This window comes from Halichoerus grypus, chromosome 1 (assembly GCF_964656455.1).
Source record: "Halichoerus grypus chromosome 1, mHalGry1.hap1.1, whole genome shotgun sequence".
Classification (NCBI taxonomy): Eukaryota; Metazoa; Chordata; class Mammalia; order Carnivora; family Phocidae; genus Halichoerus; species Halichoerus grypus.
In genome coordinates this window covers 132,637,956-132,662,659 of record NC_135712.1, presented here as the reverse complement: position 1 = coordinate 132,662,659, position 24,704 = coordinate 132,637,956, and the positions used below count along the sequence as shown (strand labels likewise).

The following is a 24,704-nucleotide window of genomic DNA, read 5'->3' as shown; positions in this document are numbered from 1 at the left end:
TTTTTGCAACCGAGGGGTGGGGAGGGAGGCTCAAAGACTGGAGTTTTAGAGATGGGTGGGGGCTTGGCTGGGATAGAGCCCTGAGGGCACTGTCCTACTGGAGAGAAGGCAAGTAAGCAATATCCCCTCCCCCCCCAGACGGTATGATCTGATGATCTCCTAAGGCACATGGGAGAGACTGTTCACTCTTCTTGGAAGACGTCTGTGAGAGGTGGCACTTCTTCAGGGACAAAAGATCTGGAGGGTTCCAATTCCCTCCCCAACCCCTCAGCATAAGCCCAGAGACGCCTGCTGAGGGAGGCTAACCCAGACACTGACTGTTTATCCTGTTTTGCTCCAAATCCCATGCCCCTGCACTTTGGTGCGACTGTCCTTCTTGGTCAAACCTGTATCAGTCCCTGCAGAGCGAGACCCTCCCCCAGAAGACCAGCACAAACCCTCGCTATGGCACATCTCTAAAGTTTGGAGTTTTAAAAGTCAGCAGGCTTGGCTGGGATAGAGCCCAAAATGCACTGTGCTGCTCTAGACAGGCAAGCATCCTGGAGGCAGACAGCGTGACAATAGCGATCTGAAAAATGCCTGGGATGCAAGAGGGGAAAGTATGCACTCTTCTGGGAGTGCTTCCCTGAGAGCAGCAAGCATGGAGGCCCCTCTCTGGGGACAAAGTAGCTGGTTGGCACCATTTCCCTCCCCTGCCCCTCAGCATAAACCAAGTTAGTAAACAGCACAATGTCAACACTGGCTGCCTAACCTGCTTACACCACGTCCCATACCCCTGTGCTCTGCTGGTACTGCTTTTCTTGGACAAGTGTGCTTGAGGACCAGTGCAGCAGGCACCCTCCCCAGAAGACCAGCAGGACATCTGCATGTACTATGTCTACTGACTATAAAGTTCAGCAAGGCTTCAGTTTTATTGGAAGTAGCATCAGGTCCCATTTAGCAAGCAGACCAGAGCATGCCTAGTTAAAACTCTCCACACTCTGGCAAAGTCCAAACACTGCCCATTGTAGGGAAGGAGAGACTCTGAAGATGACTGACTTGAGGGATAAAGCAACCGAAACACAGCAGCAGAGTGCACACAGCACACACCAGAGACACTCCCTGAAGTGCCAGGCCCTGGACAATGTATGACCTCTTCTTCATAAAGCCATTACTCTCAGGAGCAGGAAACATAACAGGCTTTTCTAACACACTGAGGAAGACAGAGACCTAGACAAAATGCCAAAATGGAGGAATTCATCCCCAAAAAAGGAGAAGAGAAGGTCATGGCCAGAGATCTAATTGAAACAGATGTAAGTAATATGCCTGATGGAGAATTTAAAGCAACAGTCATAAGGCTACTTGCTGGGCTTGAGAAAAGCATGGAAGACATCAGGGAGACCCTTACTACAGAGATAAAAGAGCTAGAAAACCAATCAGGCAGAAATGAAAAATGTGATAGCCGAGATTTGAAACTGACTGGATGTAATGACCACAAGGATAGAAGAAGTAGAGGAATATAAATAGAGAAATGAATAAGTGATACAGAGGATAGAATGAAAAATAATGAAGCTGAACAAAAGAGAGAAAGAAGAACTATGAATCACAAGAACTATAAATATTTATGCCTCCAACATGGGAGCACCTTACTATATAAAACAAATATTAATAAATATAAAGGAACTCATTGATAATACAAAAATCAGAGGGGAAATTAACACCCCACTCACACCAATGGACAGATCATCTAAGCAGAAAATCAACAAGGAAACAATGGCTTTGAATGACACACTGGACCACGATGGACTAGACAGATATATTTAGATTATTTCATCCTAAAGCAGCAGAATACACGTTTTTTTTTCCACAGGCACATACTAGGTCACAAATCAGGCCACAACAAACACAAAAAGAATAAGATCATACCATGCATATTTTCTGACCACAATGCTAGGAAACGTGAAGTCAACTACAACATAACCAGCAAAAAAATTGAATCAGCAACCAAAATTCTCCCAACAAACAAAAGTCCAGGGCCAGATGGCTTCCCAGGGGGAATTCTACCAAACATTTAAAGAAGAGTTAATACCTATTCTTCACCAACTATTCCAAAAAATAGAAATGGAAGGAAAACTTCCAAACTCATTCTATGAGGCCAGCATTACCCTGATTCCAAAACTAGACCAAGACTCCACTAAGAAAGAGAACTATAGTCCAATATCCCTGATGAACATGAATGCAAAAATTCTCAACAAAATACTAGCAAATCAAATCCAACAGCACAATATAAGAATCATTCACCACAATCAAGTGGGATTTATTCCTGGGCTGTAAGGGTGGTTCAATATTCACAAATCAATCAACCTGATACACCACATTAACAAAAGAAAGGATAAGAACCATACGATCCTTTCAACAGATACAGAAAAAGCATTTGACAAAGTACAATATCCATTTAGGATAAAAATCTTTAACAAAGTAGGGATAGAGGGAACATACCTCAACATAATAAAGGCCATATATGAAAAAGCCACAGCTAATATCATCTTCAATGAAGAAAAACTGAGAGCTTTTCCTGTATGGTCAAGAACAAGACAGGATGTCTACTCTCATCACCATTATTTAATATACTACTGAAAGTCCTAGCCTCAACAACCAGACAACGAAAAAAACTAAAAGTCATCCAAATCAGCAAGGAAGAGTCAGACTTTCACTATTTGCAGATGACATGATACTCTATATAGAAAACCCAAAAAACTCCACCAAAAAATTGCTAGAACTGATACACAAATTCAGTTAAGTCACAGGATTCAAAATCAACATATAGAAATCTGTTGCATTTCTATACACCAATAATGAAGCAGCAGAAAGAGAAATCAAGGAATTGATCCCATTTACAATTGCACCAAAAACCATGAGATACCTAGGAATAAACCTAACCAAAGAGGTAAAAGACCTGTACTCTGAAAACTATAAAACACTGATGAAAGAAACTGAAGATGACACAAAGAAATGGAAAAACATTCTATGCTCATGGATTGGAGGAACAAATATTGTTAAAATGTCTATACTATCCAAAGCAATCTACACATTTCATGCAATCCCTATCAAAATACCATCAGCATTTTCCACAAAGCTAGACCAAACCATCCTAAACTTTGTATGGAACCATAAAAGACCCTGAATAGCCAAAGCAATCTTGAGAAAGGAATGCAAAACTGGAAGCATCATAATTCTGGACTTCAAGTTATATTACAAAGCTGTAGTGATCAAGACAGTATGGTACTGGCATAAAAACAGACACATAGATCAATGGAACAGAGCAGAAAATCCAGAAATGAACCCACAGCTATATGATCAACTAATCTTCGACAAAGCAGGAAAGAATATCCAATAGAAAAAAGACAGTCTCTTCAACAAATGGTGTTGGGAAAACTGGACAGCAACATGCAGAAGAATGAAACTGGACCACTTTCTTACACCATAAACAAAAATAAATTCAAAATTGATGAAAGACGTAAATGTGAGACAGGAATCCATCAAAATTCCAGAGGAGAACACAGTCCCTAACTTCTTTGACATTGGCCGTAGCAACTTCTTACTAGATACATCTCCTGAGGCAAGGGAAACAAAAGCAAAAATGAACTATTGGGACTTCATCAAGATAAAAAGCTTCTGCACAGTAAAGGAAACAATCAACAAAACTAAAAGGCAGCCTACATAATGGGAGAAGATATTTGCAAATGACATATCAGATAAAGGGTTAGTATCTAAAATCTATAAAGAACTTATCAAACTCAACACCCCAAGAAACAAATAATCCAGTTAAGAAGTAGGCAGAAGACATGGGGGCGCCTGGGTGGCTCAGTCGTTAAGCGTCTGCCTTCGGCTCGGGTCGTGGTCCCAGGGTCCTGGGATCGAGCCCCGCATCGGGCTCCCTGCTCCGCGGGAAGCCTGCTTCTCCCTCTCCCACTCCCCCTGCTTGTGTTCCCTCTCTCGCTGTGTCTCTCTCTGTCAAATAAAATAAATAAAATCTTTAAAAAAAAAAAAAAAAAAAGAAGTAGGCAGAAGACATGAAGACATTTTTCCAAAGAAGACATCCAGATGGCTAACAGACACATGAAAAGATGCTCAACATCACTCATCATCAGGGAAATACAAATCAAAACTACAAAGAGATATCACCTCGCAGCAGTCAGAATGGCTAAAATTAACAACACAGGAAACAACAGATGTTGGGGAGGATGTGGAGAAAGGGGAACCCTCTTATACTGTTGGGAATGCAAACTGGTGCAGCCACTCTGGAAAACAGGGTGGAGTTTCCTCAAAAAGTTAAAAATAGAACTTCCCTATGATCCAGCAATTGTACTGCTAGGTATTTACCCAAAGGATACAGAAATGCAGATTCGAAGGGACACATGCATCCTGATGTTTATAACATCATTATCAACAATAGCTGAATCATGGAAAGAGGACAAACATCCATCAACTGATGAAAGGATAAAGAAGTGGTACATATGTACAATGGAATATTACTCAGCTATCAAAAAGAATGAAGTCTTGCCATTTGCAGCAATGTGGATGGAACTAGAGGGTATTATGCTAAGTGAAGTAAGTCAGTCAGAGAAAGACAAATACCATATGATTTCACTCAAATGTGGAATTTAAGAAACAAAACAAAAGAGCAAAGGGAAAAAGAAAAAAGAGAGAAAGAAGCAAACCAAGAAACAGACTCTTAACTATAGAGAACAAACTGCGGGTTACCAGAGGGGAGGTCGGTGGGGGGGGGCATAGGGGATGGGGCTTAAAGGGGGCACTCATCAGAGCACTGGGTGTTGTACGTAAGTGATGAATCACTAAATTCTATACCTGACACTAATATTACAGTGTATATTAACTAACTGGAACTTAAATAAAAACTTGAAAAAAAAAAAAGCAGGTTACAGAAAACCCCCAAAGATCCACAATCAGTGCTATAGATGCAAAAAAGCTCCCCTATGACTCCCCCAATAATACTTCACAACAAACATATCAAACTTGATTTTCATTAGACTGTTGTTATATCTTCACACTAATAAATATAAAAAGCCAAGACCCAGATTATATATAAGGCTATGAATATATATATAGCCATGGAAACAATTCTTGAGCTTTGTCTTCCACATAAGAGTGCCAAGTCTCTTCATAAAAAGCAATTACAATTTGAGAACACTTCATATTTGCCTCTTTTGCCAGCACCAGCTCTGCCTCATCTGAATCTTTCCACGTCATGACGAACATTAATTCACCACTGCTGTCTGTGGCACTAATTGTTTCAGGATCAAGACTGGTTTGTCAGCAGCATCTCTTTTCTTTGATTTGCTATTATTACATTCACTGTCAGATAAAGGTTTTCTTTCTGTATCAGCTTTTTGAGAATTAATAAATGCTTCAATTAACTCTGGACAATCTAAATTTTCTTCAGGTTCACAAGTATTGTTGGCATTGTCAGTAAGTCCCTTCCACTGCAGGAAATACTCCATCTTCCCATTCCTGTCGGTCCAGTACTTTTTCCACCAAGATTCTTCAGATTCTGCCTCTTCCATGTTTTACTCTTTCCATTCTGTTTCTCTCCCATTTTTTGCAATGTAGTTTAATTGGATGCCATTTAAGATTTTTTTTTATTTTTAAAAGATTTTATTTATTTATTTGTAAGAGAGAGAGAAAGCGAAAAAGCAAGCACGAGCACAAGCAGGGGGAGCTGCAGGCAGAGGGAGAAGCAGGCTCCCTGCTGAGCAAGGAGCCCAATGCAGGATTTTAGCCCAGGACTCTGAGATCATGATCTGAGCCGAAGGCAGATGCTTAACCGATGAGCCAACCAGGCATCCCAATCAGATGACATTAAAAAAAATTATTTTAATTTCAGTATAGTTAATATACAGTGTTATATTTTTTCAGGTGTACAATATAGTCATTCAACAATTCCATATATTACTCAGTGCTCGTCAAGATAAGTGTACTCTTTAACGATCAGTTTGTTCTCTATAGTTAAGAGTCTGCTTTTTGGTTTGTTGGATGCCATTTCTTATTGCAGACTTGAAGAACTATTATTCACTGCCTCTGATCTGCTCCAAGTTCCTGGTTGGCAGTGTCTCTGGCCATGTGTGTTCTAAGTCCAAGCTCCCTTGTTTCTTAATACAATGCTTTGACTTGACCTTTTATGGCTTCTATCTAAAAGAAGGGATAGAGATGTGATGAGCACTGGGTGTTATACACAACTGATGAATTGTTGAATACTATATCTGAAACTAAAGATGTATTGTGTGTTGGGTAATTGAATTTAAATAAAAAAAATAAAAAAGGGATAGAGAATGGGTGGGTTGGGTTGGAAATAAATAAATAAATAAATAAATAAATAAATAAACAAACCTTTTTTTTGTGGCTGAAATCTCTAAGTAAGACGATGTTTAGCTAAATTTTTTCTTTGTCATTAAGCTGTTGATTTCCCAAAGAAAGGTATCACTAATACTGAAAGTAATTTCAAATTTCATAAAAGAATTTAACTGGAAACAAATATCTTCAATCTACTTATGCAAAGAGCCAGAGACAATGACTGAATAAATTGCAGAATTTGGATGAATCTGAAATAATGATATTGTTCTATTGGCTGCAAATCATTACAGAGGTTCTAGAAATACTAGTCCTGTCACTACTCATGCTTCTGAGAAAATGTTAAAGGGAACGGGATACATTAAATTCTACTTTATTGGGGCGCCTGGGTGGCTCAGTCGTTAAGCGTCTGCCTTCGGCTCAGGTCATGATCCCAGGGTCCTGGGATCGAGCCCCGCATTGGGCTCCCTGCTCAGAGGGAAGCCTGCTTCTCCCTCTCCCACTCCCCCTGCTTGTGTTCCCTCTCTCGCTGTGTCTCTCTCTGTCAAGTAAATAAAATCTTTAAAAAAAAATTCTACTTTGTTAAGATGAGTTCCCATATGGCTGTATAGTGACATATTGACATGGTAAAATGAAGAGGTAAAATTAGCTGGTGAAGGGCTGCACCTTCATAGTCCAATCTAATTTCAGAAAACAAATGCACAGATAAAAGTCTAGCATTTTATTTCATGCCACTGATGAATGAAATATTTAGAGGACCAATTGTTTTCTATCTTTTCTTAGGTACTATGTTTTTAATCCATGGGCCCAACGTCTCCCTAGGAGGTTCCCATCTTGGTATGTATACTGTGTTAGCCATTTTTTTTTTAAAGATTTTATTTATTTATTTGACAGAGAGAGAGATAGTGAGAGCAGGAACACAAGCAGTGGGAATGGGAGAGGTAGAAGCAGGCTTCCTGCCAAGCAGGGAGCCCGATGTGGGACTCTATCCCAGGACCCTGGGATCATGACCGGAGCCGAAATCAGACGCTTAACGACTGAGCCACCCAGATGCCCCCGTGTGTTAGTCATTTTTACCTTACCAAGTATACGCTGGTCATTATTATCTAGCTCAGAAAAGAGAAAGTGGACTATTATGTGACCATGCACAGGTAAGTCTTGGTAAGGAGCGAGAGTACAGGTTATAGACACAAGACAGTTTTGGGGAAGCATAGTAGAACTAAACTGAAATTTGCCTCTCAATATGACCTCCTCTTTCTGAACACATTCTCCTTTCCACAATCTCCACACTCAGGACTCTCATGCTGTTTAATTTATGGTCAATTAATTTATACAAATGGGTAACAGTGTGTTTTCCTTCTTAAAAGCACATATGCCTTTAAAAGATGTTACTTTGTTTAACTCAAGAAATGCATTGCAAATATTCAAAGCCATTGAGAAAAGATCATTTGCAGGAGTTTTGGGAAAGACCTGCTTTAGAAACTTTGGCTGTAATCCTGGGCAGGTAGAAGGATGTTTATAGGGACAGGGAAGCTGTGTCTTTTTGGGGGGAGGGGTCCGTAGTAGGAACAGAAAGAATAAAAATGCTGGATGATGCCAATGGATACAAATGGGGAGAAGGTAAACCAAGATGATGATGTTGGGAAAATAATTAGCTTTAGCTCTGGAGATTGGTAATTTCTATCTTCAAACTTCTGAAGGACAATGTCATCCCTTTCCAATGTCATGCTGCACAGCTTGGGTTTAAGAGTGTACTCATTCCAGGCCTGGAGCAGATCCATGAGGCCTGAGAAGAGGCCAGGCTTCCACTGAATTCAGTCTTATCTTTTTTCTTGGTGTTTAGTCCTGGCAATTTTCAACCAACGTATGTGTGTCCTTTAGGTACTAACCATGAACATTTTCCAAAACTTTTTATTGTGGAAAAATTTAAATATACACAAAAGTAGAGAGAATAGTATAATGAACTCACTGTACCAGTTTCACCTAATTTCAACAGTCATTAACATTTGTTGGTTTTGTTTTCTCTATTCTCACATAATACTCCCCTCACCTCCCTATTTAAGCTAAAGTATTTTGAAGCAAATCCCAGAGAGCATGTCATTTTACCTGTATATACTTCAATAAAATCATTGGCCATTTTAGCTTAATACTTATAGATATTGGGGTGAAAATAAAATAGATTATTGTAGTTTACATTTATTATGTTCTACTGTGTTCAGAACTCTATGCCAGGCAATTTGCATCATGTTATTTTATGTCATCCTTTCACCATTTAATCAACTAGTCATGATGGTTCTCACTTCTCTGACAGAGAAACTCCAAGAGGTGTAGTATATTGCTAAAGGTCACACAGCTAGGAAGTGATGCTACTGGGATTCAAATTTTCTTTGCCTACTCTGTATCCTCTTCCCCTAATCACTGTATACAAATGTCTTACCACTGGAGCATACTTGTCCTCTGAAAATAGACCCATAAGGAACACCTTTGCATGAGTGAAAGAATTGCTTTGCATAGAACTATTTATCCTATTGCTTAGTACCCTTGAATGAATTCCTTGTTGACTGAGAATGTTTGGGAAGAAGGAATATTGGTTTTGGAGTCATATGGCTTTAGGTTGGACATATAGCTTGGATACTTTCTGGTTGTGAGACTTGGGGTAAGTCACTAGGGCTCTGGGAATCAACTTTTTTTTTTTTTTTTATCAATTCCTGTGAAGATTAAATGAGACACTTGGAAGTTTTAGAACAGTGCACTTTATGGAGACTGGGACCCAGTGTATTTTGGTACTCTGCCTCCACTTTCTCTTCCTCCCATCTCCCCATGATATCTCACTGTGAGTGTATTTTTCCTTTCTCTTCCCACCACCTCTTCTCCATGCTATATAGTCAAGGCTATACTTATATCCATATAGCCTATATTTCTTTATTTAGCATTTTTTGGGGGGTTTAAGTTCTACTCCTTTACTTCCTCTCTTATGCATTTTAAAATGCCCAAGCCTGGCTATTGCTTTATATTAATTTTGTGCATTATTCTCATTGCATTTTTAACATAAGCTGCCTAAAACTTTCAGAAGTCTGCAGGGCATAAATGATCTATCTCATTATTTATTGTCACATTCTCTATGGGATTATGAAGTAGTATGTGCTGCATGAGCCATAGAACATTTTTGTCATCACTGTGTTGTCAATTTCAATTAAGGCTGAGAACATCTGATGAATAGATGGGGTGGCCAGGGAGGGGAGGGTCAGATAGGCTGATGGTCGTTTTGATAGCCTGGCAAATTCTTCAAACCAATTTACAAGGCTGTTTTAATTACCTTGGCAACTCTCCTTGGAACCCTTTCCAAGTTCCTCACATTAAAAAGTCTTCTCATCAGCAACAACCAAAATTATCAATGATTAAAATGTCATAAACCTCCCAGTTCTCTGCTGGGCTCATCATATAGATGGACTGTAAGGTTTTTATAGTCTGAGATGTCAAGCTGATTCTCTGGTTGCCATTGGCAACAGTTGAGATCTCTTAAAATACTGAATAAGCTCTTCAGGTCAATGTACCATATTCATATTGTGACTACTGAATGAATCAAATTGGATTAAAGAATTTTTTATAGAGAAATAAAAGGGGCTTCTTATTGAAATTGGCACATTATTAATTGGCACTGGGAGACATATAAAAAGATTAGACATTTATGTTGTATGAATCAACCATATATAGAATTAAATGTAATTTTGACTTATTTGAGATCTAGGGAATATAAATGAAAACTGTACATGCACACAGATATATATACACACACATTTACAGATCTTCCTTAGGCTAAAAAAATAGCCGTATGAAAATTGTAGTTTTAGGGCCCTTGAGGGAAGAACCAAACTGGATATGATAGTGGCCTTGGAATTATGAGGTAGAGGTATAGCAAAATAAAGCAGAAATGGGGAAATCCTTAGAATTTTATCTGAGGCCATTGGCTGGCTTGGGAAATGTTGACAGGAGATAAGCCTACTGGTCCATTTTGGTTCCAGGCCAGCCTTTCCTAGGCATCATTTCCTGGCTTCCTAAAAGACTCAGAAAGATGAGATCTGGTGTGCAGTAGAGTAATAGAGATAAGGAGGTGGGGAAAGACATGGTTTATCAGGTATCTATCACAAACCTCTCCAAATCTCAGTATCTTAAAGCAATACCCATTCACTGCTTACAATTCTATGGGTCAAGAAATCCTGGCAGGATTTAGCAGAGATGGTCAAGTTCACTCATGCCGCTGTGTTCATCTGGGGCCAGGAGAGGTTATAAGTCCAACATGACCTCACTCACATGTTGGGAGCCTTGGTGATGCCTGTCAGCTGGATTGTTTCAATTTCCCCCCACTGGCCTTTCTCTTCATGTGGTCTCTTTTTCCATAGGATAGCCTCGAGTTCTTTACATGTTGGCTCAAGGTAGCAAGAAAGCAAAAGGGAAGTTTCCAGTCTTCTTAAGACCTAGGCTTGGAACTGGCAGTATCAAGTTTGCTACATTCTACTGGTCAAAGCCAGTCCCAGGACCAGCCCAGATTTAAGGGAGGGGCAACAGACTCCACTGCTGGATAAGAGGTCTTGGCACGGACCAGAGAAATTGTTTGTGGAAATCCTTGCACATTGTCTCCCACAGATGGCCACCCAAAATTGAATTCCAATGAATGCCTGGTGCCTTTGCCTTCTGGTAGTGAGCACTAACAGATTTTCCAAATTTCACAGGGGTAGATGTTGACATTCTGATCCATTTTCCTTCATTGGGAAGGTGGTGCAGGAGGAAGAGCACTGGTTTGACTTTGGACCTGGATTCTGATCCTTACTTAGCCATTCATAAGATATAACAGGTTTGTGGCCACTTCAGACTCTGTGAACATTACTTTCCTCATCTCTAAGTTAGTAATAAATATTACTTACCTTCTATGGTAGTGCTGAGATGTAACTGAAATAACTTACACAGTATCTAACCTAGTGACTACCTTACTTAATGAAAGCAAGCACTCAGTAATACTAATCTACTTCTCTCTACAATTGATCTGGGAGAGGCATAACTGTGTGCTCATAAGGAGGGTGACCATAAAATTTATTGTCTAAATGAGGACACTTCTGAGTGTGCACTGAGGCATTATTAATACTTATGCCAGATAAGAGTCGTATGCTGGGAATATCCCAGGCAAACTGGGTCACCCAGGTTGTAAGGAACTGCTGGATGGGGCAAGGACCGGGCAATAGCTGATGCTTTCAATGAGAACTTTGCAGAGTCTATTCATATTAAATATTATTAAATATGCTTTAAATTAAAGGCATTATAATGTAGATGAGAAAGCTCATAAGAGGAAATCAGAATTCAGAATAACTGCAGGACAGTATTTTCTATTACCCTGCATTTCTTTGTTGGTGATGGTATATCCCATAGCAAATTTATCTTTTGTATGAAGGTTAAAAAAAACCCAAGTTACAGGGGAATTAATCAAATCCACTCGAAAGCACTTTCTGCCTCTGTATCCTACTCCCCAACTATTTTTTTCCCTCTAGATCCCTTTTTAATCTCAGCATTATTAAATGTATAATTCTAGGAAAGAATAATTGACTAGGAGAATTCATGTTATCAGAATCTGGTACAGAGACAATTATATTTCTGTACATCTTGAATGGAAATGGATCAGCAATGCCAAAAATTCTCATCCTGTATAGAACTACTTAAAGTATGGTTGGTAAAGAAAAAAATCAGATCCATGATGTTCTGAGAACTATTTTGTTTTGAGAGAATAGCAGGCTCTTATAGTCCATCTCAGAGATGTAGACATGGCAGAGGAATAGAACAAGTTGAAACTGAATATAAATGACCAAGATTGCATGTTATCATAATTTCATGTCCAGATGGTTATGATGTTAAATGTTCATATCTCTTTTGGCTATAATGAACAGCAAGTCTTTTTTTTTTTTTTTTTAAGATTTTATTTATTTATTTGACAGAGACACAGGGAGAGAGGGAGCACAAGCAGGGGGAGTGGGAGAGGGAGAAGCAGGCTTCCCGCTGAGCAGGGAGCCAGATGCGGGGCTTGATCCCAGGACCCTGTGACCACGACCTGAGCCGAAGGCAGACGCTTAACAACTGAGCCATCCAGGCGCCCCATGAACAGCAAATCTTAGTATCATTTTGTACTTGTACAGAATATGGTGCGTTCAATCCTTCATTATTTTCTGTAGTGCTGTTTCCTAAACTCAAGAAAAATAAGAAAGATTTCATTTCTTTGTTGGTAGATGCAGCAAATATGTATTAAGCATGTGCTATATGTTAGGCTATCTCCAACGTATTCTCAAACATAGTAAACTTTTTATAACAAAGTCTAAAAATTAATCAATTGCTTTATCCTCTTCCTTAACAACAACAAAGTTTTAGCCTATTAAACATCCCTCCAACATCCCCTTGATTACTGTTATTGTTTTCTTCCACGTTATTGCAAACGATTTTGATTCCACGTTGTTTTTAAATATAAATTTATTTATACTCTTTTATCATTAATACTTGTTTGCATTTAAGAATATAGTTTGCTGATTTTTTTATTCCTTACCTCTGGCTTTATTTTTTTCCTACCCAAGTATAGCTTTTAGTATTTCTTTTGGCATGGATCTGTGGATAAAAGAGTTTTTTAGTCTCGGTTAGGTTGGAAATGCTTTCTTTTCCCCCTCTGTCTCAAATGATGGTTTGAAGTAGTATAGGATATTAGGATCCATGTTCCATCAGTATTTTGGAGATTTTTATTATCTCTGATATTTTTTCAGTAATGTTTTGGTAAATGATTTCTGGAGGTTGAGGAAAGAATCCTGATTTGTAGCATTTGTCAGTTTTTGTGGTATAAATATTCCCAACATGGTTATTTCAAGCTACTGACATTTTAATGAGTGGCTCACAAGATTCCCAGAATTTTGATGACCAGCTTTTTGAGCTGGTGCAGGCCTGCTCCAGCATGTCATAACATCTATTGTCATTGAATAGAATTTATGTCAGTATGATTATCTTTCTATTCTAGGTAATCTTTCTCTCTGGGAGCTTTTAAGGCTTTCTTTTACTATCGATGTTCTGCAGTTTTAGATTATATATTTTAAAGATTTATTTATTTATTTATTTGAGAGAGAGAGTGTGGGGGGAGGGTAGAGGAAAAGGGACAGAGAGAATCTCAAGCAGACTCCATGCCCAGCTTGGAGCCCAACGGGAGCTTAATCTCACAACCCTGAGAGCAGGACCTGAGCTGAGATCAAGAGTCGGACACTTAACCAACTGAGCCACTCAGGCACCTCCCCTTAAATGATATTTTGTCATGAATTTACCTTTATTTGTACTACTTGGGACCCAGTATGCCTTTTCATCTAAGGAATCAAATCTTTCTTCTGCTCTTCAAAAATCTCGGAATAATGGGAACAGCCATTACCTCTTCCCTATTCTCTCTAGTCTCTCCCTCTGAAATTTTGATTAGATGTAATATGGAGCATCTAAATGTAGTTTCCATGGTTTTTGTTCATTTTTTAAATTTATTATCCTTCTTGTTTCATTTAGGGTTTTTCTTTAGTTTGTTCTTCTAATTTATTAATTTCTTTTCACCTGTAATTAATTTACATGTAATTAATTTAATATGTCTACTAAAATTTTTATTTCAATGATTATGCTTTTCTGCTGGGGGGTGGGAGGGATGGGGTGGCTGGGTGATAGACATTGGGGAGGGTATGTGCTATGGTGAGCGCTGTGAATTGTGCAAGACTGTTGAATCACAGACCTGTACCTCTGAAACAAATAATACATTATATGTTAAAAAAAAAAAAAAAAAAAAGAAGAAGCTAGCAGGAGGGGAAGAATGAAGGGGGGAAATCGGAGGGGGAGATGAACCATGAGAGACGATGGACTCTGAAAAACAAACTGAGGGTTCTAGAGGGGAGGGGGGGTGGGAGGATGGGTTAGCCTGGTGATGGGTATTAAAGAGGGCACGTCTGCATGGAGCACTGGGTGTTATATGCAAACAATGACTCATGGAACGCTACATCAAAAACTAATGATACAATGTATGGTGATATACATAACATAATAAAAAAAGAAAAAAAGTAAAAAAAAATTTTTAAATAGTCAATTGATTATTTTTTTACAAATGTCCTTCATAAATTTCTGTTTTTATGTTCTGAAATACTTTGAAACTTTTTTTTAAAGATTTTATTTATTTATTTGACAGAGAGAGAGCACAAGTAGGCAGAGAGGCAGGGAGAGGGAAAGGGAGAAGCAGGCTCTCCGCTGAGCAGGGAGCCCAACATGGGACTTGATCCCAGGACCGTGGGATCATGACCTAAGCTGAAGGCAGCCACTTAACTGACTGAGCCACCCAGGCTTCCCTTTGAAGTTTTTAATTATACTTATTTTGAAGTCACTTCTGGATTGTTTGATTATTTCTGTTCCTCTACTGTGAATTCTTCTATTTTTTAAGTTTGTGGGTTTTTTTTTTTAATTTTTTTATTGTTATGTTAATCCCCATACATTACATCATTAGTTTTAGATATAGTGTTCCATGATTCATTGTTTGTGCATAACACCCAGTGCTCCATGCAGAACGTGCCCTCCTCAGTACCCATCACCAGGCTAACCCATCCTCCCAACCCCCTCCCCTCTAGAACCCTCAGTTTGTTTTTCAGAGTCCATCGTCTCTCATAGTTCTTCTCCCCCTCCGATTTCCCCCCCTTCATTCTTCCCCTCCTGCTACATTCTTCTTCTTCTTTTTTTCTTTCTTAACATATATTGCATTATTTGTTTCAGAGGTACAGATCTGAGATTCAACAGTCTTGCACAATTCACAGCGCTTACCAGAACACATACCCTCCCCAGTGTCCATCACCCAGTCACCCCATCCCTCCCACCCCACCCCCCACTCCAGCAACCCTCAGTTTGTTTCCTGAGATTAAGAATTCCTCATATCAGTGAGGTCATATGATACATGTCTTTCTCAGTTTGACTTATTTCGCTCAGCATAATACCCTCCAGTTCCATCCACGTCGTTGCAAATGGCAAGATCTTATTCCTTTTGATGGCTGCATAATATTCCATTGTATATATATACCACATCTTCTTTATCCATTCATCTGTTGATGGACATCTTGGCTCTTTCCACAGTTTGGCTATTGTGGACATTGCTGCTATAAACATCGGGGTGCACGTAGCCTTTCGGGTCCCTACTTTAAGTTTGTGGTTTATCTCTTGACAATGGGATATAATAGTTAATAATTACTGATTGTTCCCTGGGGAATCTTGAGCACTTTATTTGCATTATCTCAATCCTCCAGTAAGCTATTAGGTAGATACTATCATCCCATACTATAGATAGGGATACTGAAGGGTTGAGAAATTAAGTAACTTGTATAAGGACACATAGATAGGAAAGGCAGAGTCAGGAAGAAGTCTAGATTCAGAGTACACACTCATAATCATTATTCAATGCAGCCTTTTTTGTGTCTTCCCCCCCAATAATCTTTCTACTGAAGTATGAACATACATATATAAAATTATTTAAAAAATCATAATGGAATGGCTTGGTGAATTTTCACAAAATGAATGCACTCACACCCAGATCAAAGAACAATACATGTCCAGCACCTTAGAATCTTCTTTGCATATTGTTAATGTGTTTTTATCTTGAATTATTAATTCCAATAGTTTGCCTCTAGGTTGTTTTGCTTTTTTTGTGAACATGATCATTTTTTGTGTGAATAATTGTAGTTTTATTTTTTCCTTTCCTTTCCTTTCCAGTTTGAATATTTTTCCTTACCTTGTCTTATGGATAGGGACTCCTGTACAATGTTGAATAAAAATAATGCTAGAAGGCATTCTTATCTCATTCCCAATCTAAGAAAGAAAGCTTTCAACATTTCATCATTAAATATGTGAATTGCCATAAAGTTTTGGTGGATACTCTTTCTCAGATTAAGGATTTCATTTCTATTCTCAGTTTGGTAAGAGTTTTATCATTAATTTGATTTGTCATTGCTATCACAGTATGTTTTTGGAATTTCCTTAATTTGTCTTTTATAACCCCCAGGCTTGTTTTCTTTTTCTTTTTTAAATTTATTTTATTTTATTTTTTTTATTTTTAAGTAGGCTCCACTCCCAATATGGGGGCCTGAACTCATGACCCTGAGATCAAGACCTGAGCCGAGATCAAGAGTCGGTTGCTTAACCAACTGAGCCACCCAGGTACCCCAAACTTAGTGGCTTTAAATGCCATAAATTTATTATTTTATAATTAGTTAAGTCAGAATTCTGCCAGGTTTTGGTATTAAGGTTATGCTGACGTGAAAGAAATGGACCTCTCTTTTCTTAGGGTATAGGTGTGTTTTTGTAAAATTGTTACTCTTTCTTAAATATTCGACAAAATTCACCAGTGAATATATCTGGGCTGGGAGATTTCTTTGTGGGAGTGTATTTATTTATTTTTTATTTTATTTTTTATAGATATAGACTATATTTTTAATGCTTTTTAAAATTAGTTTCAGAGGTAGAATTTAGTGATTCATCAGTTGCATATAACACCGAGTGCTCATTACATCAAGTGCCCTCCTTAATGTTTATCACCAAACTATCCCTTCTCTCATCCACCTCCCCTCCAGCAATCCTCAGTTTGTTTCCTAAAATTCAGTGTCAGTTATGGTTTGCCTCCCTCTCAATTTCCATCCTATTTTATTTTTACTTCTCTTACCCTGTGTTCATTTGTTTTGTTTCTTAAATTCCACATATGAGTGAAATCAAATCTTATGGTATTTGTCTTTCCTGACTGACTTATTTTGCTTAGCATGATACCCTTTAGTTCTACCCATGTCGTTGCAAATGGGAAGACTTCATTCTCTTTGATGGCTGAGTAATATTCCATTGTATATATATACCACTTCTTCTTTATCCATTCATCTGTCGATGGACATCTGGGCTCTTTCCGTATTTTGGCTATTGTGGACATTGCTACTATAAACATTGGGGTGTAAGTGCCCCTTTGAATCACTATGCTTGTATCCTTTGGATAAATACCTAGTAGTGCAGTTGCTGGGTCATAGGGTAGCTCGATTTTTAACTTTTTTGAGGAACCTCCATACTGTTTTAGAGTGGCTTCACCAGCTTGCATTTCCACCAACAGTGTAAGAGGGTTCCCTTTTCTCTGCATCCTTGCCAACATCTGTTGTTTCCTGAGTTGTTAATTTTAGTCATCCTGACTAGTGTGAGGTGGTATCTCATTGTGGTTTTGATTTGTATTTCCCTGATGCTGAGTGATGTTGAACACTTTTTCATGTGTTGGTTGCCATTTGTATGTCTTCCTTGGAGAAATGTCTGTTCATGTCTTCTGCACATTTCCTAACTGGATTTTTTGTTTTTTGGGTGTTGAGTTTGATATGTTCTTTACAGATCTTGGATACTAGCCCTTTATCTGTAAATCATTTGCAAATATCTTCTCCCATTCTGGAGGTTGCCTTTTAGAGTTGTTAACTATTTTCTTTGCTGTGCAAAGCTTTTCATTTTGATGACATCCCGATAGTTCATTTTTGCTTTTGTTTCTCTTGCCTTTGAAAATGTGTCTAGCAAGAAGTTGCTGCGGCTGAGGTCACAGTGGTTTCTGCCTGCATTCTCCTCTAAGATTTTGATGGATTCCTGTCTCACATTTAGGTCTTTCATCCATTTTGAATTTATTTTTGTGTATGGTGCAAGAAAGTGGCCCAGTTTCATTCTTCTGCATGTGGCTGTCCAATTTTCCCAACACCGTTTGTTGAAAAGACAGTCTTTTTTCCACTAGATATTCTTTCCTGCATTGTCGAAGATTAGTTGACCATAGAATTGTGGGTCCATTTCTGGGTTCTCTATTCAGTGCCATTGATCTATGTCTGTTTTTATGCCAGTACTATACTGTCTTGATGATTATAGTTTTATAATACAGCTTGAAGTTTGGAATTGTGATACCTCCAGCTTTGGTTTTCTTTTTCAACATTCCTCTGGCTAGTCAGAATCTTTTGTGGTTCCATACAAATTTTAGGGTTATTTGTTCCAGCTCTGTGAAAAATGTTGATGGTATTTTAATAGGGATTACACTGAATGTGTAGATTGCTTTGGGTAGCATAGACATTTTAGCAATATTTGTTCTTCTAATCCATGAGCATGGAATGTTATTCCTTTTCTTTGTGTCATCCTCAATTTCTTTCATGACTGTTCTATAGTTTTTAGAGTACAGATACTTTACCTCTTTGGTTAGGTTTATTCCTAGGTATCTTACGGTTTTTTGTACAATTGTAAATGGGATTGATTCCTTGATTTCTCCTTCTTCTGCTTCATTGTTAGTATATAGAAATGCAACTGATTTCTGTGCGTTGATTTTATATCGGCAACTTTGCTTAATTCCTGTATCAGTTATAGCAATTTTTGGGTGGAGGCTGTTGGGTTTTCTACATAGAGTATCATGTCATCTGTGAAGAGTGAGAGTATGACTTCTGCTAGGGTGGTTCAACATCTGCAAATCAATCAATGTGATATACCGCATTAATAAAAGAAAAGACAAGAACCATATGATCCTCTCAATAGATGCAGAAAAAGCATTTGACAAAATACAACATCCTTTCTTGATAAAGACTCTCTGCACTGTAGGGATAGAAGGAACATACCTCAATATCATAAAAGCCATATGCAAAAAACCCACAGTGAATATCATCCTTAATGGGGAAAAAACTGAGAGCTTTTCTCCTAAGGTTAGGAACATGCAAGGGATGTCCACTCTCACCACTGTTGTTCAACATAGTACTGGAAGTCCTAGCCTTAGCAATCAGACAACAGAAAGAAATAAAAGGCATCCAAATCAGTATAGATATAAACTATTAAGATATTCTCTTTCTTCTTATGTCAATTTTGGTAAGCTGAGTTTTCTAGAAATTTGATTATTTTTTTTAAATTTTAAAATTATTTGCTTAAATTTGTTAATAATAGTCTGTTCAATTTTTAAAGTCTGTGTCTTTCATTCCTGACAATAGTAATTTGTAACTTTTCCATTTTTTTTGATTAATCTTCTTAGAGATTAATCAATTCTATTAATCTTTTCAAAGAACCAACATTTGGCTTCGTTTATTTCCTCTATTATATGTATGTCTTATACGTCCTTGATTATGCTCTTATATTCATCATTCTTCTATTCTCAGCCTGATTTTCTGCCTTTTTAAAAAATTTAATGAAGATACTTAAGTAATTGATCTTTAGCCTTTCTTTTTTTCTAAGGGAATGCATTTGAAATTATAAATTTTACCCAGCACAGCATTAGCTGGATTTCATATGTTTTAATATGTCATATTCTCATTATCATTCTGTTAAATATATTTTATAATTTTCATTATAGTTTTTCTCTTGTGCATGTGTTATTTAGAAAAGTAATGCTACATTTACAAATATTTTGAGATTTTCTAATTATTTTTTGTTATTTACAGATTAATTTTATAGATATACTCTGAATTATGTTAATTCTTTGAAATTTGTTGACTTGCTTTATGAACTAGCTTTTTGTTCATTTGAGTAAATATTTTATTTCACTCAAATATTTCTCTCGTGCTTGAGTACAGCATTTGTTCTGTTTTCCTGTCACTGTATCACAAGCCATCCCAAACATTAGTGACTTAAAACTATCATTTATTTTGCACTTAAATCTGCAATTTGGGCCGAACTCAGTGAGGACAGTTTGTCTTGGTTCTGTGGTATCAACTGGGATGGCTTAAAGGCTAGAGGCTAATTTATGTTATCCAAGGAATTTGTTCAATATATCTAAGAAGTTGAATTTATTGGCAAATAATATATCCATACATTCTCTTTTTTAAAATCTTTTTCTTTTAAAGATTTTATTTATTTATTTGACACAGAGAGAGATCACAAGTAGGCAGAGAGGCAGGCAGAGGGAGAGGGAGAAGCAGGCTCCCCGCTGAGCAGAGAGCCTGATGCGGGGCTTGATCCCAGGACCCTGGGATCATGACCTGAGCTGAAGGCAGATGCTTAACCGCTTAACTGACTGAGCCACCCAGGCACCCCCATACATTTTCTTTATTAAACTTTTGATTAGTGTATCTGTTTTGATAGACTTCCATTTAATTCCCGGTATTGATTTTATGTCTCCTCTCTTTCTTTCTTGATCAAACTGGCTAGAGCTTTATCAATATTTTGGGGTTTTTCAAAGAACCACATTTTGGTTTCATTGATTTTCTCTATTTGCTTTGTGTTTTCAATTTTATTAATTTTTGGCTTTTATCTTTATCATTTCTTTCCTTTTAGTTGATTTGATTTAGATGTAATTTTCTCTCTCTCTTTTTTTATTTCTCAAGTTGGATCATTTGGTTTGAAACCTTTCTTCCTTTTTAGTATAAGTATTTAATGCTTTAAATGTCTCTCAAGTTTTGTTTTAGCTGCATCCCACAAAATTTTATATATTGTATTCTCATTTTTATTCAATTAAAAATATATTCTAATTTCCTTTATTTGTTTTTATTTTTAAATTTTTATTGTAACTCTAGTTAGTTAACATACAGTGTTGTATTAGTTTCAGGTACAAAATAGTCATTCAACACTTCCATACATCACCCTGTGCTCATCACAAGTGGACTCCTTAATCCCCATCACCTATTTTACCGATTCCCTCACCCACCTCCCCTCTGGTAACCATCAGTTTGTTCTCTGTAGTTAAGAGTTGTTTCTTGGTTTGCTTTCTTTCTCTCTTTTTTCTTTTTCCCTTTGCTCTTTTGTTTTGTTTCTTAAATTCCACATTTGAGTGAAATCATATGGTATTTGTCTTTCTTTTGTATTCTAATTTCCACTGAGACTTCTTTGACGCAGGAGTTTGTTAGGCATGTGTTCAATTTCCAAATATTTGGGGATTTTTCAGATATCTTTTAGTGATTGATTTCTAGTTCAATTCTATTGTGGTCAGATATTTTGTATAATTTTGTTTTATGGCCCAGAATATGGTCTGTCTGGGAGAATGCTCTATGTGCACTTGAAAAGAAAATGAATTCTGTTTTGTTGGGTGGAATGTTCCATAAATGTCAATTATGCCAAGTTGGTTGGTAATGCTGTTCAGGATTTTTTATAAATTTGCTATTTTTTTGATCTATTTGTTCTGTAATTACTGAGAGAGTAGTGTCAAAGTCTCCAATATAATTGTGGATTTATTTCTTCCTTCAGTTATATTAATTTTGCTTTTTGTATTTGAAATTTTGTTGTTAAGTGCATATACTTCTAACCTTTTTATGTCTTTTTGGTGTATTGATCCGTTTATCATTATATAATGCTCATCTTCATCTCTGATCATATTGCTTGTTCTGAAATCTACTTTTCTGTGTCTTTATATTTAAAATGATTCTCTTGAAACAGCATGTAGTCAGCTCTTTGATTTTTCCATTTTCATAATCTTTGCCTTATAATTGGGGTATCTGGTCCATTTTTATTTAATGTAACTACTATCTATATATCTCTCTCTATATATTCTTATCTTCTTACAATTTATTTTTCATTTGTTCCTCCCATTTTATGTCACTTTTGCTCCTGTTTGTTTTCCTCTTTTGTCTTAACCTAACATTTATTTTCATATTTCATTTTTTCTACTGGCTTGTTAGTAAAACCTTGTTTTACTATTTTATCAGATATCCTAGAAATGACAACATACATCCTTAACTTATTGACATTTAATATATATTGGTAATTTTATCACTAAAATGACAATGTTAGTACTTAAGAATACTGTAACTTCATTTGCCTTTTATGTTACTCTTGTTATAGATTTTAAATTTACATGTGTTTTAATTCCCACAAACAGGTTATCACTATTATTTTGTTCAGTCAGTATTCATTTTTACTCATATTTTATCCTTTAATTTATTCTTTATTCTTCTATTTTCATATTTCTATTTGAGGTCATTTTCTTTCTGTCTAAAAACATTTTAGTATTAATATGCTAACAACAGATTTTTTTTTCTAACCACAGATTTTCTCATTTTGATGCCTGGAAATATCTTCACATTTGAAGAGTATTTCACTGGGCTTAGAATTCTGTGTTGGCAGTCATTTTTTAAAAAATTTATTTACCACATTAAAGATTTTGTGATTGTTCACACTACTAGGTATTTACCCAAAGAATAAAAAAATACTAATTCAAAGGGATACATGCACCCCAATGTTTATAGCAGCATTATTTACAATAGCCAAATTATGGAAGGAGCCCAAGTATCCATAGATTGATGAATGGATAAAGAAGTGGTATATATACACAATGGAATATTACTTAGTGATCAAAAAGAATGAAATCTTGCCATTTTCAATGACATGGATGGAGCTAGAGAGTATAATGCTAAGCAAAACAAGTCAGTCACAGAAAGACAAATACCATATGACTTCACTCATTAAGGAGTGCACTTGTTGTGATGAGCACCTGGTGATGTATGGAAGTGTTGAACCATTATATTGTACACCTAAAACTAATATTACACTGTATGTTAACCAACTGGGATTTAAATAAAAACTTAAAAAAAATCTTGTGATTGTATTCTAGCTTCCAGTCTTATTTGCTCTTTTGAAGATAATATCTTACCCCACCTTTTTCTGGTTGCTTTTAGCCAAAGCTTTTTTATTGTGGGAAATGTCAAGCAACTACAGAATTTTACAGAATATTATAATGAACCCCATTTCTTCATCATTCAGTCTTGATAATTATTAACTTGTGGCTAATCTTCTTTAATCTCTAGTTCCACCAATTTTTTCTTATTGAGTCAATGTCAAAATATCAACTTATTAACTTATCATTTAATTTGTATATATTTCAGTATGTATCTCTAAAGCTAAGGATTTATTTAAAAACACTTAACCACAATACCATTATCATGCCTGAAAATAATAGTTCCTTAGTATGACCAAATAAGTACTTCAAATTATTTGAAAATATAGGGAATATGTACATATATATATATATATACACACACATACACATTCTTACATATCTACACATACATTCTTAACATATATTTAACATGTGAATATGTGTTATGTTTAACATTCTTTTGATTTGAATCAGGAATCAGTTAAGATTTATTTTTGGGATTGGTTGAGATATTTTTAAAGTTTTTTAATAGATATTTTCCTGTCTCTTTCTCTCTCTCTCCTTCGTTATTTATTTCTTTCATCTTGTGCAATTTGTTAAAGAAATGGGGTCGTTTGTGTGTGTGTGGAGTTTTATACAGTCTGTACTTTGCTAAATGCATCCCTGTGGTTTTTTTCTTTTCTTTTCTTTTTAAGATTTTATTTATTTATTTGTCAGAGAGAGAGAGCACAAGCAGGGGGAGGGGAAGGCAGAGGGAGAAGCAGGCTCCCCACTGAGCAGGGAGCCTGATGCGGGACTCAATCCCAGGACCCTGGGATCATGACCTGAGCCAAAGGCAGGTGCTTAACTGACTGAGCCACCCAGGAGTCCCTAGCCCTGTGGTTTCTTTAACAGTTCCACAGTTATCTGTGTTTCCTGTAATACGGTAGTTGGATGCAGATTCAGGCTTTATGTTTTTGGGCAAGAATACTCCATGGGTGGAATTAAGTTCTTTCATTACGAGTTACATAATGTATGGTGGTCTCTGTGATGTTAGCAGCCATTGGTGCTCAATGTATAGAGAACATATAATTAATTAGAGGTTGCCAAAATGTGAAATTCTATCATTTTTCATTTTTTTAGTTGGAATTCTATCTACTGTATAGTAACCCAGTGATACAGTTTATATAAGAAATGCAGATAAATGCTTGATTCTTTCCCTTTACTTACCAGTTTTCAAAATAATTTAGTGCTTTACTCATTTCCTTGAATGATAGTCACTTTTTTTAAGGTATAATTTCACACAAATGTACTTATAATTTGCACTGACCCTCAAATTATGCCATATTTGCCCACTGGCAGATTTTTAAAGTTACTCCCTGAGCCATTTTCACACAACCCTTGTGTCATTACTGTGTAAAATAATTACATGGCCCTAAAATCAAAGCTATACAATATGTTATATTTGACAAAATCTAGCTTATATCCCTCTCCCCTACACCCATTTCGTTTCTTCCCATGTAGATGTTAATTTATATTTTTATGGTTTTCTTTTTCATTTAAAAATTAATTAAAAATATATATTCTTCACATCTCTCATTTCTTCAGTAACTCACTGTACAAACCCATCTTTTTCCAGTTAATATATCCTTGTGATTACTCTATGAGACATATTCCCCATTCACTTTTATAGCTTCAGAGTACTCCATTTTATGGATATACCAGTTTTTTCAACCACTCCATTATT

At 36.7% G+C, this 24,704-nt stretch overlaps 1 long non-coding RNA gene and 1 pseudogene across 1 annotated transcript in view; one reads left to right on the top strand and one right to left on the bottom strand.

Moving 5' to 3' along the window:
* LOC144381844 (uncharacterized) overlaps positions 1-24,704 on the top strand; it is a 290,946-nt gene that overhangs the window by 31,325 nt on the left and 234,917 nt on the right. The gene's annotated exons all lie outside the window — the stretch shown is intronic.
* Positions 5,092-5,626, bottom strand: LOC118540162 (chromobox protein homolog 3 pseudogene; annotated as a pseudogene).